General features: G+C 45.4%; 1 long non-coding RNA gene across 1 annotated transcript; it reads left to right on the forward strand.

The window, feature by feature from the left end:
- Nucleotides 1-233: 233 nt before the first annotated feature.
- On the forward strand, nt 234-11589 carry LOC139073737 (uncharacterized). Its single transcript, XR_011522726.1, has 4 exons — nt 234-485; nt 5336-5466; nt 9390-9956; nt 10201-11589. It is a non-coding gene; the product is annotated as an uncharacterized lncRNA (long non-coding RNA).
- The last annotated feature ends 4828 nt before the right edge of the window (nt 11590-16417 follow it).

The following is a 16417-nucleotide window of genomic DNA, read 5'->3' on the forward strand; positions in this document are numbered from 1 at the left end:
ATGGGGCTGGCCCCTGAGGTCACATTCTGAGGGTCCAGGAAGGACATACCTTTGGGAGGCCACTATTTAATCCAATGTAGACTGAGGAGTCAGGAGCAACCCTTGACAAGTGGGGCTTTGAGAATTTGGGGGGGAGACAGACAGTTTTGTGATGCCACAATTAGTAGGGACCCAGAATGCCGCCCCCATGGGGCCCCAGAGAGGTGCTAGGGACTCAGTCACAATGACTATCTGGTGGACTTAGAGGGGCTTGGGCACAAAGAGCTGTGACTACTTCCTCAGCAAAGATGCCTGGGTCCACGCAACAAAATCACCCCATCAAGGGAGCATGGGGCTTGTAAAGCAGAGGGCTCCACAGTGGCCATTGTAGACAATGACCAGAGGGTCCATCTCAACACTGTGAGCCGTGTGAAACCTCCACGTCATTCTCCAACCTGGGAGAGAAAGAGCCCCAGTGACTGAGATGGAATTTCAGCCCGCTATCAGTCAGTATACTTGATTATAGGAGTTAGAGAAAGGCGGTATTTCTTACACCCCATGATGTAGAATGAAATTCATAACAACCACACGTGAGGAATAGTTGCAGGATTATCTGAATTCTTTCGTCTTCTTTTTTTTTATTGTTGTATAATTGACATATAATATTGCATTAGTTTTAGGCATACAGCATAATGATTTGATATATGTATACACTGCAGAATAATCACCACAGGTCTAGTTAACATCGTCACCACACATAGTTACAATCTTTTTTCTTGTGATGAGAAGTTCTAAGATCTCTCTTAGCAACTTTCAAATATATAATCCAGGGCAACGCCATGGCCGAGTGGTTAAGTTTGCACGCTCCCCTTCAGAGACCCAGGGTTTCACTGGTTCGGATCCTGGGTGCAGACATGGCACCGCTCATCAGGCCATGCTGAGGTGGTGTCCCACGTGCCACAACTAGAAGGACCGACAACTAAAAAGATATACAACCATATACTGGGGGGATTTTGGGAGAAAAAGCAGGAAAAAAAAGGTTGGCAACAGTTGTTAGCTCAGGTGCTGATCTTTATAAAAAAAAGAGAAAGACATTAGGGTCTGAGATTAGAGGCATTTGTTTAAAAATATATATATATACACAATCCAGTGTTAATTACAGTCACCATGCTGCATATTACATCCCCAGAACGGATTTATCTTACAACTAGAAGATAACTAGAGGTTTGTACTTTTGACTACCTTTACTCATCTTGCCCCTCCCTCGCCCCCCACTCCCCGCTCTGCCTCTGGTAACCACCAATTTGTTCTCTGTATCTATGAGTTCCTTTTTTATAGATTCCATACACAAGTGAGATCATACAGTATTTATCTTCATCTGTCCGACTTATTTCACTTAGCATAAAGCCTTCAAGGTCCATCCATGTCACAAATGGCAGGATTTTCTTCTTTTTATGGCAGAATAACATTCCATTGTATGTATATGTGTTTGTATCTTATCCTTTTTCTATTCCTCTGTCAATGGACACTCAGTATTTGCATTCTTGTACAATCTATGGCTGATTACAACCCGTAAAATTGGATGCCATTGATTTTTCGACAAAGCCTTGACCCTTTTGGAGAGTTGGTCAACAGGGCTGAGTGAAGACTTTCATAAGTCCCAGCCGATTTGGGGAAAAGCAGTGGATTTTGAAATAATACTTAAAAAAAAAACCTATAAAGTGCTTCGAAACTCCTGGGCAGATGCTAGGTAAGATGTTCAACAAAAATGTCAGAGAGAACACAAAGGCAGCCTCGCTTGAGTTAATGGCAGAGCTTTATTTTGCTGTACCCCAGGAGGACATCATGAAAGGGAAGGGCACAGATGGAGATCTTTAAGGCCTGTGTCTCAGATTCTGAATTTCTTCTGAAAAATTAGCTTTTTCCAGGAATACTAGAGCAGCCCCCATGTCTTTCAGCCTGGCCGTGCCACCTGAGGTGCAGGCTAAGCTGCTGGGATTGGTGGTAAGGCAGCCCAGGGTGGAAATCAATCAGAAAATAAGCAACCGTAGGTCCAGGTGGAGGGCAGTGGGAGTATTAAGTAGGTGGTGCCACAGTGACAGACACCCAAGGCCAGAAATGAGATCAACTCATGAAATACCCTCAGTGTATTAGTTTGCTAGGGCTGCTGTAACAAAGTGCGGTGAACTGAGCTGCTTAAACAGCAGAAGTGTATCGCCCCACCGTTCTGGAGGCTGGAAGTCCGAGATGAACGTCTCAGCAGGACCATCTCCCTTTGATGTGCCGGGAAGGGACGTCTCCACCAGTTTCTGGTAGTTCCCCAGCTGTGGTAGCGTAAGTCCAGTCTTCACCTGGCATTCTCCCTGTGTGTGTCTGTCTCCAAATGTCCTCTCTTTATAAGGACACCCGTCATGCTGGATTAGGGACCCACGCTCTCCTGTATGACCTCTGCTTAGCTAATTACATCCATGAAGACTCTATTTCCAATAAGGTCACATTCTGAGGTCCTGGGAGTTAGGATTTCAATATACGAATGGGAGGGGTCACAATTTGAGCTCTGCTCAGAGCAGCTTTTCTTCAGACGTGGCACCTGAACAGCTGAGAACTTTAGAAGAGGATTCAGGATCCACTGAAACCAGAGGACGCTTCAGGTCAGTTCCCTGAACACCCCCCTGAAGGCTGCCGAGGAGCCTGGGGTCTATGTCCGTACTCACATTAGAGTCTTCGGACAGAAGGAGACGGCCTGGGAGACTGAGCCACATGTAGCTCGGAAATTGCTCGTTTAAAGCACGCGTGGACACGTGCAGAGCTGTGTGCCGCTCTGCTGCATACTCAACCCCGCTGGCCCTGTGTATCCCCTCCTGCACCCCGGTGCTTGCCTATCCACTGAAGCAGGTGGAGGAAAGTGGGGTTCCAGGGGCAAGGAAGCCACTGCTCGCTCCCAAGAGTACGGGAGCAGGATGTGAACAGGTTGACCTCAGTGGCCTGTATTCGCCTGCTGGGATGGATGGGAATTTACCATGGCAACGAGAAGCCCTGACTGTCCTAGTGCAGGATCTGGGAAGCTTAGTGTGGACACCCTTCCACAGGCCTCCTGGGAACTGGCTGCTGAGGCACAGAGAGGACCCTTGGGACTGGTACACCTCAGAGACATGGCTCTCAGTTGATCCTTGAAGGAGTGGCCTGGAACCCAAGTGAAGGAACTACAACGTGGAGGAGACCCCCAGGGTCCCCAGCGAAGACCAGGAGCCCTGCTTAGCCCTACGGTGGGAAGATTCAGAGCCAGCCTCCTAAGGCTTAGGGAAGCCCAGTGACCCATGTTAGCTTTTCTTATGGTAGATGGCAGCCAGGAATGAGCCACAGCTGAACAGTGGGAACTGGGGTGTGATTGCTGTGATCATGGGGCGTCAGGGAGGAGCAGGGTCTGGAGACACTCCAACAGTGGGAAAGTAGGCTCTGCTGGCTCCTCTACTGTTCCCCTTTACTCCACACTACGGAGGTCCTAAAACTGGGGGGAAGAACAGGGAGGAGGAAGAGGGCACAGTCCTCTCTCACTGGGGACCAGATCTACTTTTGTCAAAGATTGACTGTCTTCCTCTCCAGCTGCCTTTAAGTCCAACATTGCTCCCCTAGACTTGAGGTTTATAGGGGCTTCACCAGATGAGGAAAATCCTAAGTTTGAGATGCATAGCACGTTGGGGAGTCGCCTCCACCTCCCCTTGCTGGGGACCCAGTCTTCCCCGCCTAGTCCTGAGGATGTCTGGGGAAGGTTCTGCACCAATTGACACACTGCTGCTTCGGGTAGGGAGCTAACATCCTGGAAACCCACACCTGGTCCTCTTGGAGGGACGACAGAGTAGGGAATATGTTTCCTTTTCAAAGACTCCAAGATTGTGTTTGGAGGTAGGAGGGAGAAAAGATGAGGTAAGACCATTCTGAAATATCAGTCTGTGTGTGGGTCTTGCTGTGAGGGTGTGTACATCCCCCATCCCAGAAGATAGCCAGCCTTTGTGTCCCCAGGCAGCCGGTGCTTTGTGTGGCGCTGCAGGAAGGAGCGGTTGCCAGGCACCCAGAAGACACCCCTCCTCCTGGCTTTTGTTTCGCCTGGGCCGATTGAGGGAACTGGGCTGCCTAACAGGGAGAGCCAGCTCTGAGCGCTCAGGGTAGGAAAGCCCCAAGCAACCGCAGGAGAGAGAGACTTTCCAGAGCTCCCTCTGGAACTGGGAAAGGAACGGGGGCTTTTGTGCGTTCCACACCTGGAGCTGCAACAGTCCTCTCCTCTGAATGTTCTCATTGTCTTGAGCATTTTGGGGCAGCGCTGGCAGAATCTCAGGGGAAGAGATTTTAGATTCACCCACAAAGGCTCCCCCTCCCCTCCCCACTCAGTCCTTGTGGAAATTAGAGATGCCCCGAACTGTCTCTCTCACACACAGGGGTTGGTGAGCAGGGAGCAGAACGCACTTCAGTTTCCCCTAGCTCCTTCACTTACCCAGATCTCGTCAGTCCTCTCTCTTCCCAATTCATTATAACTATTTTTAATCCTTCTATTGGATTTTTCCACGTGTCTCCAGTTCTCACTATAGCACCTCCCAACTTCTGTAACTAAACTTATTTTTACATTCTTTTTATTTTTATTTTTGGAAGATTAGCCCTGAGCTAACATCTGCTGCCAATCTTCCTCTTTTTGCTGAGGAAGACTGGCCCTGAGCTATCATCTGTGCCCATCTTCCTCTACTTTATATGTGGGACACCTGCCACAGTATGGCTTGACAAGCGATGTGTAGGTCTGTACCCGGGATCCAAACCAGTGAACCCTGGGACACCGAAGTAGAACATGCGAACTTAACCACTGCACCAACTGGCTGGCCCCTACATTCTTAATATTTATAGCATTTATGTTTTTAGTTTCTCCTGCTGTAAATAATTTATTCATGCTTCCTCTATTGATTGATTTTAAAAACTAGTATTCACCATACAGCATTTACAACAGGATGATTATGAATATATTATTCTCTGGAGAACTAAATGAAGTAATGTGATGGGATACATAAGGAAAGAAATGTGCTCCTGTCACTCAAAGCTGTGACACTAGAAGAAAAAATACATCCAAGTGTTGAAATCAATTATTTATTTTCTTACACTCTATCAATTGCTCAAAATTATACCCTATTTTAGATTGCTTTATATTTGAGCCTTGACTTTCTTAGAGGGATGTTTGTTTTTCTTTTAGTTTCCAGTTGCCTTTGTTTTTTCCTAAAAGAAGCATATGCCTTTACCTTTTCACTAAGGTTGTCTTGCTTCTTAATATTTGCCAAGGTGAAGCCACTTCTTTGACTTCTTGTTTTAATTTGAACAGGTTGCTCCCCAGGTCTGGTGCATGATCTTCATCATGGGTTAGTCTCCTCTTTCTCGACATGGTACCTTCATTCTTGGATTTATATCCTCAATATATTTTTTTTCAAAGGAGTTAGTAAAAAACCGTCTGAGGTATGTATGTCTGAGAATACTTTATTTTGCCTGCATGTTGAAGTAATGGTGCGGGTTGATATACAACTCTGGGTGAAAAATAATTCTTCTTCCAAACTTTGAAGGCATTCAGCAATAGGATGTCCACTTGATTTTCATTCCTTTTAGAGAAACTATGACATTCTACCCCCTCAAAATCTTTTAAGTTCTTTTATTTATCCCTGGTATTCTGAAATTTCATATCTTAGTATGAATCTTGTTTTCTTTCCACCTATTAATCCCTCTCAACACTTTTCAATCAGAATTGTTAAAATTTTCCTTATATTTTAGAAATATTCTTGTATTATATGAAAACTTATTTTCTCCCTTTTACATTCTCTATTTTTTATTTCCGGAACTCCCTTTGACCAGATTTTGGGTTGATCCTGCATGTATTAGCTATCTATTGCTGTATAACAAATTACCACAAACTCAGCAGCTTGAAACAAAGCACATTTACTGTTTCACAGTGTCCATGGGTCAGGAGTCTGGCATAGCTCAGGATCTCAAAAAGCTTTAATTGAGGTGTCAACTGGGCTGCAGTCTCATCTGGAAGCTTGACTGGGGAGAATCTGCTTTCAAGTTTGGCAGAATTCATTTCCCTGCAGCTGTGGGACTGAGGGCCCAGCTTTTTGGGGGTTGTTGGTTAGAGGTTGCTCTCAGCTCCTAGAGGCTACTCTCAGATACTTGCTACTTGGCCTCCCAACGTGGCTGTCCTCCTCTTCAAAGCCAGCTGGGGAGAGAATCCCTAGCACTAGTCTTCTAGCAAGAAAGGGTCTTCAACGGAACAGAATCGAGAGCCCAGAAGTAAACCCACACGTTTATGGACAGCCAATATTCGACAAGGGAGCCAAGAGCATGTGATGGAGAAAGGAAGTCTCTTCAATAAATGGTGTTGGGAAAACTGGACAGCCACATGCAAAAGAATGAAAGTAGACCATTCCCTTACACCATGCACAAAAATCAACTCAAGATGGATTAAAGACTTGAATGTAAGACCCGAAACCATGAAACTTCTAGAAGAAAACATAGGCAGTACGCTCTTTGACATCAGTCTTAGAAGCATATTTTCAAGTCCCATGTCTGACCGGGCAAGGGGAACAAAAGAAAAAATGAACAAATGGAACTGCATCAAACTAAAAAGCTTCTGCACAGCAAAGGAAACCATCTACAAAATGAAAAGACAATTTCGTTTTGGGAAACTAACAATTGGGAGAAGATATTTGCAAACTCTATATCAGATAAGGGATTAATATCCAAAATATACAAAGAGCTCATACAACTCAACAACAAAGAAACCAACAATCCAATTAAAAAATGGGCAGAGGATCTGAACAGAGATTTCTTTAGGGAAGATATATGGATGGCCAACAGGCTTATGAAAAGATGTTCAACGTCATTAGCTATCAGGGAAATGCAAATCAAAACTACAATGAGGTATCACCTGACTCCAGTCAGAATGGCTATAGTTAACAAAACAGGAAACAACAAATGTTGGAGAGGATGTGGAGAGAAGGGAACCCTTGTATACTGCTGGTGGGAGTGCAAACTGGTGCAGCCACTATGGAAAGGAGTATGGAGTATCCTCAGAAAATTAAGAATAGATCTACCATAAGATCCAGCTATCCCACTGCTGGGTATTTATCCAAAGAACTTGAAAATGTGAAGGCATAAAGATACTTGCACCCCTATGTTCACTGCAGCATTATACACAATAGCCAAGACTTGGAAGCAACCTAGGTGCCCGTCAAGGGACAAATGGATAAAGAAGATGTGGTATTTATACACAGTGGAATACCACTCATCCATAAGAAACTATGAAATGCGGCCATTTGTGACAGTATGGATGGACCTTGAGGGTATTATGCTGAGTGAAATAAGTCAGAGGGAGAAAGTCAAATACCATATGATCTCACTCATAAGTAGAAGATAAAAACAACAACAAACAAACACATAGCATTGGAGAATGGATTGCTGGTTACCATAGGGGAAGGGGGGGAGGGCAAAAGGGGTGCTTAGGCTCACATGTGAGGGGATGGACTATAATCAGTTTTTGGGTGGTGAACATGATGTAATCTACACAGAATTCAAAATATGTTATGATGTACATCCGAAAGCTATATAATGTTATAATCCAATGTTACTGCAATTAAATAAATAAAATTAAAAAAAAAATCTAAGCACTAACTGAGAAAAAAAAAAAAGAAAGGATCTTGTATAATGTAATCACAAAGTGACATCCCATCGCCTTTGTCTTAGTTCACTAGAAGAAAGTCACAGGTCCAGCCCACACTCAAGGGGAGAGGGTTATACCAGAGTGTGAACACCAGGAAGCAGGGGTCATGGAGAGGCCCACCCTAGAGTCTGTCCACTGAACACCAGGTCTCTTAGTCAGCCCCCAACCCCAACACAGGTTTTCATTTTTAAATTTTTTTTCCCTTTAATCTATGCTCTGGAAGATTTTTCTCTCACTTATTTGCCTCTTCTTCCTGAAAATACAAGGCCCATGAAGTAGGAGAAAAATCACCTACTAGTGTGACATCCTAGAAGTCTAGCGAAGGACGTGTTTCAAAGAGGAGAGAGTGGTCAGCAATATAAAAGCTGTGTCTCATTTGCTAATGTGTCAAGAAAGATGAGGACTGATAACTCACCATTGGATTTAGCAACATGGCATCATCGTGCCTCTGGTCAGAACAGTTTTGGTAGAATGATGGGGGTAGAAGCCTGTTTGACGTGGCTTCAAAAGAGAATGAGAGGAGAAGAGCTAGAGCCAGAAACTATAGACAACTCTGTGGAGGAGTTTTTCTGTTAAGAGAAATAGAGAAAATGGGGCAGGAGTTGGACAAGGATGCAGGCTGGAGAGAGATTATGTAAGACGTGAGACTTCTTGCATGTTTATATGATGACAGCAGTAATCTAGGAGAAAAGAGCAAAAAATAAAGTGACACATGAGAGAAAAGGGACAACAGCTAGAATAACAATCTTAAATAGATAAAGGACAACAGAGTCCAATGCACCAGTAGAAAGGTTGTCCTTAGATGGGAGCGCAGACAGTTTGTAATAAGAAGAATAATGATGGTGGGGAAGGGACAGGCTAATAGCAGGAATGTGGCCTCCTCCCCACTGAGTGGATGTGGAAGGCCATGGTTGAACTTCAGCAGACCTCCCTATAAATATGTTAATGATATTTACTGTTAGAGAGAGAGAGAGAAAGAGAGAGAGAGAGAGAGAGAGCACCACCAGGTGTCAAGGTGGTAATTAAGACAACCTAGAGTTATATAACGACCCACACATCACTGCAACGTGAAAGCAAAATACAGACATTCTCAGATATGCGTTTCTCAGAAGATGGACTACTGTTTGCCCTTCTGAAAAAAAACATTGAGGGTGAACTTCAGCAAAACTTAGAAATGAATCCAAGGAGGACGAAAGCATCAGGTCGAGGCTGTTTATCGTAAATGAGCATGGGATTCGTGGAGTTATGCAGCATCTCTGGCTGCAGGATGGACAGCATCCAGCAAACATTGTTCAGAAACCAGCTGTGAATCTGAAAACAAATACATTCTAATGAGGGAGAAAGAGACGTTTTTAAGGGGCTGCGTCTGACAGATTTGGGCTCCTTCTGAAAGAAATGCTGCATCTACACCTGTTTCTTACCCAGGGTCTTCGAACTCTTGGTGAAGTTTGGTGCTGGGTAGACCCACGATTCAAAGGAGTCTGCTTGGCCATCAACCCTTCTCCTCTGAAGGCGGGTGGGCAGGTGCTGCTGTAGGAGTGTGGGGGGCACAACAGCTTCTCTAATTTACTTCTTAGTTCTCTTGGGTTCCCTGGGTAAACTATGATTTCTCCAGAATTAGTCATTCTGTTTATTCCTCTTGGTCCTTCTCTTTTGACACTCATTTTAGGAAGCTGCCCTTGGTTACCTGGCAACAAGCTGGCTGATACTGATGGTTCAAGCCTCTGGGGAGCAGAGCCTGAAATTTCCTGTGTAATCAGGTGCCCCACCTGTCTCCTGCTCCCCGAATTCAGCTTCTCACTGCAGCAGACACCCTCAAATGCTCTAGAGGTGGACAGCTGGCCTTTCCCAGGAGGTTCCTAAATAACTGGCACTCAGCGCTCCGGGCCCAGAACGGTTATTTTTCTCATCCAAGACCACAGTAATGCTCACTTTATTCGAATCAAGAGCCACAGGAATCAGGGGCTGTCTGCTGGAGCACAGCCCCACCGTGTATTCAGCGGCTCCCTAAATCAAGCCCGGCTCTCTACAGGATGTGAGAGAGTAGCATCCTCCCAGCTTCCACCACGTCAAGCGCTGGTTTGGCGATGGTCTGGTGATCCTTGGTTGTCCTTTCTCACCTCTGTGTGAAGGGCTAGACTGATTCATGGAGGGCTTGGCATGCTTTCCAAAGCCGCTGTGTAGGTCTCTTCCCCAGTGATGCTCTTCCTGAAGCCGGCATGCTGTCACGGTAGAGGTATGTGTGCGTGTGTATTCGTGCGTGTGTATGTGTGCATGTGTTTGCGTGTGTGCACGTGCCCTGAATGACAGGGCTTACTTTGGGGTGGAAGCCGTCTAGGGAACACATAGGCTAATTTTGTTGACACAAATGCTAGGGCTTTACTTTGTGCACCAAAGTCCACCCTTGGAGCCCTAAACCTGGGGTGATGGGTCCCTCTCTCTCCTTAGCTACCACTCCATGTGTTTTACTTTGTCCGCAGGGCCAAAGACGATAGCGGCCAGTTGCTTGCGAAGTGTGAGATGAGGGAAGATAGCTGGCAAGGAGCCTCCAGCTCTGCTATTCTGTGCAAGTCTCCAATAAACGCCGGCCTCCCGCTCCCACCCTGGACTGCCGATGCCAAACTGACCGCCCCCGGAGTGGGCACAGGGGACCAGCTGCCGCCACCTCTCCTGCAGCTTCTCCTAGGAGCAGCTGGAGGGCCGCTCTTGCTGCTCAGTACTTCCCATCTTCTTTCCATGTGCCAGAAGTCAGTCAGAATCTCTAGTCCACTCCTCGCCTGCCATGGTTGTTTTCCTCGCTGAATTTCTTTGCTTGTAACATATACTCATCCAGCATTTTGTACCAGAAACCTAACCCCTTCATTTCAACAGGGGGCTCTGAGCCCTGCCTTTTGTGTGTACAGGAAGTCAAAATAGGACACTTTTGCTCTCAATTTTGACTACAACCTCAAAAAATTACATCGAAAATAACAGGTGTCAGGTGCTGCCACACTACCAGGGGAGGCGCTGCGCCACCTAGGCATGGCTAGCAGAGGAAGCGACCATAGAGCTGTTTGCATGGCCCTCCTAGCCTGGCAGCTACAAAAGGTATAGGAGGTTGGGGTTGAAGACGGAGGCCCTTGGACAAGGTGCTGGCAAGCTGAGGCTCTTCTCCTCCCCATCCCAGACGTTGGGCAAGGGCGGGCTGCTTGCTCTTTACTTGAGCCTCTTGAGAAGGGCTTCAGAGACACCCTCGGAAAGCTTGATGAGCGTTTCTTAGAGTTTGGGAATGAGTTTGAGCCATATAAAGGCAAAGCTTAAAGGCGAAGTGGAAGCCATGTATGAAGACAGGAAAGGCAAGAGGGTAGTGGTGGGGGCAGGTGGCATACTCAAGGATGCTTGAGCATAGCGTGGACTAAGGGGACATGAAGCTTGTCACTGGATCCATCCGGAAAGAGCCCCACACAGGAGAGCAGCCCAGTGAGGTAACCCCATTAGCATTAGGGTGAAGGAGGCCCATTGAGTCTGTGCTGAGGGTAGGGCTTGTTACAACAGTTCATTAGGGAATGACTTACCCATGTCAGGGACCTGAGCAATGTGAGGTTTCACAGGGGCCTCTGAAGAACCCCTCTGCACTCAGAGAAAAACGTCAGCCTGGAACCTCCATACCCCATGCTCAGTGAGAGCCCCAGATCAGCTGGTAGAGAGGAGAAAGAAGTCAAGGAACTAGAAAGGATACTGACCACGCCCCTCTTGCCCATCGCAAGTTTCCAGCCTGAAGGCGGCCTGAACTGGATAAGAAAGAAGCTTTCCCTGAAGAAGGTTCGGAGATCTTACTATGCATGGATCTAGATATTGATATTGAAATAAAGCTGTTACCATGACTAGGAGTAACTGGAGGTCTTTTTTATTTTCTGAGCGTTATTCTAAGATTCGTGGAGCCTGTCTCAGATTTTATCCAGCAGGCAGAGAAGAAATACCTCTACCGGTGGTGGGTGAGGGCAGTGAAGAGAAAGACGAGAGCTGTTTCCTGCTTGCACCCCAAGGAGGTTTCATCTCCATTCTGCTCCTTCAGATCCAACTTTCAAACATACCTTTTGAGGAAAGATGACATTGGAATTAGAGACAGCAATTTAGATGAATAAAGACAACACGTATGTGGTCAAAGTGTCCAGATGTGGTGAGAGTCCTTCAGGATTACTTCATTAAAAATAGGTGGATCACCTACTGTGTGTCGTGACCTGGGCTGGGCATGGGGGCTACAACGTGAAGAAGAGCGAGCCTGTGCTGCACAATTCTAAGTCCGATGGGAGAGTCAGACGTGAGAACAAATAAATATGGCACGAAGTGACATCACGATACAGATGTAGACACAGAATCATGTGGAAGCCTTTTCAGATCTCATTATGTTCATTTGCATTTGTTATCTGCATATCCTTAAAGTTAAAATTTACTTGGGGAGAGCCACTAACCTAAATTTGGGATTTCCTAGTAGGGAAATGGGCAGACCACGAGGTAGAGGGGGAGGGGCCGGGCCCAGGTCATAGGAAGGTTGACTCCGGCGGGCTGAGAGAGTTTGTCCACCTCATGACTTTGCTGAGAGCCCGAGCTACTTGCCAAGGAACCAGTTTTGTGGCAGCTATTATGCAAACTAAACCCAACTCTCTGGAATTAGAGCGGGTAGGAATTGGCACGGCCATATGCCTTTTTTCTTTCACGTATTAAAACAAAAATCTTAACAAAACTAAAGCTATTTCTTGCTCTCCACTTTTGGATTTGGCAAACGTTATGGTGAATGAGGAGAAAACGGAAAAATTTTAAATGCTTTTGGCATTTTGGCCTAGTCAAAGACAAGAATTAAAAGTGAGAATAATTATAATCTTTAACATTTTAAGTTCTTCAAATCCTTTTCCTTAGAGATTCTGAAATGAGCAAAGTACAGGGACTACAATGCTTTTTTCAAAGGTCTTGAGGAAGATATTTTTTGATGCTGCTATTCTGGCACGTTGAGTAAGATCCACTCCTCAGCTATATGGTATTTTGGCCATCCAGCTATTTAAGGATTACATTAAATCTGACAACCATTGAATTAACATATTTGGATTTATTTCTCTGTATAGAATCTTTAACAATTTTTGTATGGAGAGAACAGAGCACTACATTTAGCCTTTTATTTTACTTTTTTAAACATTCAACCTTCCTCTCTTTGAACCTAATTTACTCGAGGCTGGGGTTTTTTTCCCCAAGTGATGGAGTAGCTTTGCGCAAAAGAATTATCAACTTTTACTGTGTCCATATAACCGCCATATAATTCAAAGGAAGGTCATATGCTTTCCCTTCCTAGCCCACCCTCCAAATCTCTCATAACAGCTACCCTTTCAAAAATAAATTTAAATTATTAGTAGCAATTTTGAATGTGATCTACAGTACTTACTTGTGAGAAAGATTGTACTATTTACTATAAATTAAATACATTGACCGTGTTTTGGGTGTGTCATGAAGGCTCTGAAGAGTTCCTTCGCGCCCTCAAATACAAGAAAGGTTTCTAGTCTTCACAACATCACTGCCATGGTTAAGAAACTCATCCGCCGTGTTCCCACTGCTGAGAACTGTGCCTCGCCCATCGCAGCCAGTCAACTAACGTGTGTTGAATAAATGAATGAATGCTTGATGGCTATTCTAAATGGACAGGAGGATCTGTTACTTCGGTGTCCAAAGCCATCATTCTTAGTCGTTGGTATCTGAAGGGGTCAATACATGGCACGTCCTGTCTCCCCTGCTTGAGGTCAGGACCAGCTGAGAGACCAAGGCAGGAATAGTGCAGAAGGAGATCAAAATACCGCTGTAGATCCTGACGAAGCTCTTCTGGGGAGAATGGCCAAGTGGTTTGTTAGCACTAAACTCCAGAGCTCCACAAGTTCACCCACCAGCTGGACTGGTGTACCCATCCAGCCCAGGCTGCTCCGGGCAACTGCATTCCTCTCCTTTGAGGCAGAGCCTGGAGACCGACAGCAGAGTGGAGCAGAGAAAAGTGGAGAAGACTTGGGATGTGCAGGCCTGGTGTTTTCTCCAAGCTCGCTCATCAGAGCAGTTGCTTCTCTCCCCCGGGAGAACTGAGTTACGGGTGCAGAGAGCCCAGGTGTCTGACTCCCATGGAGGTCTCTCCATAGAGAAGCAAACATCAAGAGAGGGAACAAGGGGCTGGCCCGGTGGCATAGTCGTTAAGTTCCCCTGCTGCACTTCAGTGGCCCAGGGTTCACAGGTTTGGATCCCTGGCACCAGACCTACACGCCGCTCATCAAGCCATGCCATGGCATTGTCCCACATACAAAAAATAGAGGAGGATTGGGAAAGATGTTAGCTCAGCGACAGTCTTCCTCAAGCAAAAAGAGGAAGATTGGCAATGGATGTTAGCTCAGGGCCGATCTTCCTCACCGAAAAAAAAAGAAGAAAGAAAGGGAATAAGTACACCCCCTTGACATCAGTATTCAGTTTCTCCATCAATGGTGAGCCGTCTCATAAGGGAGGTCTGATGTCCTCTTAGGGCTCAAGCCCCCACCCGTCGTGAACCCCAAACTATCTGTTCTTCCTCAGGCTCTGGAACGAACACCCCCTGCATCCTTTTCTGGCCAGTCCTAGCTCCTCCACCAGCCTCCTTTAATGGGCCAGACTCTCAGGACAAAAAGGTCAGTGGGGCAAGAAGGGCTTATTCTGAGAGACGCCCACCTTCTGTTCTGCGATAAGAATATCCCTGAAGCTGTGGAGCACGTAGTCAGAATCTAGTTTCTTAGGAAACGAAAGGAGGAAAAACAACTCTCCTCCTTCACATTTCCTACAGAATTAAGAATCAAATGCCAATATGTATTCTAAAAATTCTTTTTACCTTTTTAAAATTGCATTTACAATTTAAATAATCGGCCTTTTGGGTGGCTTGGTTTAAAATTCAGCACTGATGAGGGGGATGAAAGATAACATTTAACTCTTGCTTCTCCTCACGTGACATTGATGATTTAGCACCAGAGCTCAGTAATTGTAGGAGGACAGAAAGAAGTCTTTTTTGGAAAGCTGGGACTCTGGCCAGTTATAAAATAGTCAATTCTCAGTGTTCTCCTTCAGAGTGGGCCTTCTGGTGGCCCAGGCAGCTGCCTGCTGAGAGACATGTCTGACTCAACATGACTTTCAAAACAGATCTGCCGCCAGGAAGGCCGGCTTCGAAATGTAACCATAAACGCATCCGTGGACGGGCTTTCTCCCTGGACGCGGATGAAGAGAGAGGTCAGCCGGCTATCACTTGCCACAATCTTGTGCACGAAGGGGAGCCAGATTTACGCAGTTGGAACAGTAAAAGAGAGATGCTGGTCCTTAATGACATCTTTGAACTCGCAAGTCAAATCAATCCTCTTCTGCCTCCTAAATTTTGAGTTTCATGAGCCTATAAAACATCTTCATTATTTGAAACAATAAGTAGATAGAAAATTTTTTAAAGGAACGGTAAGGTCTTTAGCTATTTTCCACCATAAATTTGGCTTTTTAAATCAATTCCTGTCACGAACCAGGCTTTCAAGAACCGTAGCACGAGGCAGCTATATTTTGATAAGAGGGGAGGGAAAGAAAAAAGAAGGAGGAACAGAAAAGGGAGGGGGAGGAAGAGGAGGCGAGAAAAGTAGAAAGGAATCTTTAATGCCAGCCTCTGGACCCAAATTTTCACCAGACTGAAACAAAATGAGAAAAGTAAAAACTGTGCAGAGAGTTTTTCATGAAGGTAAAGTCACTCACTTTAAAGGACTTTATTCTGGGATTGTGTTCTTCCAACTATTGTTTGGTATTGAAATATCCATTAAAAAAAAAACATGAATGTTGGTGATAATAGATAGTAGTTGCTTTTTTTTTTTTTTTTTTTTTTTTCAATTTCCCCACCTGACATAGAAACTGGGCAACTTGATCACGGTCCACACTATGGAAATAAAATTGTATTGGTCCATGACATCCAAGATTTAAGAACCATTTCACCAGAGGGTGAGCTGAGGGCCGTGAATGTCTGGGCTCGACAGGAGCCGAGTTGAGGCAGAAGAGGAGGAAGCTGAAGCTGACAGGGATAAGGACGTGGGAAAGCTCAGGCGAAGAGGCAGCGAGGCCCATGGAAGGAGCGGAAAGGGCCATCAAAGGGAGAATTAAGGGGCTTTCCTTTGTGTGATCTTTGACCTCTTAAATGAAATATCTGTATTTCACAGTGCCTGGTGCAATGAGCACTATATAAGTGTTTTCTGTTATAGGATTAATATAATTAATCCATACTTATGTAAGGAAGAAAAAAAAGAAAAGAAGAAAGCTACTATTTAATATTTGATGCCTGGCATCCATTATCTCCTTGGATCCTCACAAACTGTCTTTCTATCCCCTCTTTACAGCTGAGGAAACTGAGTCCCTGTGCAATTATCTAAGGCCATAGGGGATGAAGGCCTAATTTGAACCAAGGCCGTGTTCTTTCAGCTCCATCGCACCGCCTCCGGGTGAGGGTACCCAAAACACAACAGCGCACGAAACTGCTTACGTGAAGGTTCAGACTACATGATGATGCCAAAACTTTCACTGCAGAATGTTTACCATCCCTGTCGTATTTAATTCAGACCAATGGTAAAATGAATCTATCAATTCTGGGATCATGGACCGATTGCCAATAAAATGTCTGAGGTTTGCCCAGAAGGGCGGGGGGGTGAG

Source organism: Equus przewalskii, chromosome 9 (genome assembly GCF_037783145.1).
Source record: "Equus przewalskii isolate Varuska chromosome 9, EquPr2, whole genome shotgun sequence".
NCBI lineage: Eukaryota > Metazoa > Chordata > Mammalia > Perissodactyla > Equidae > Equus > Equus przewalskii.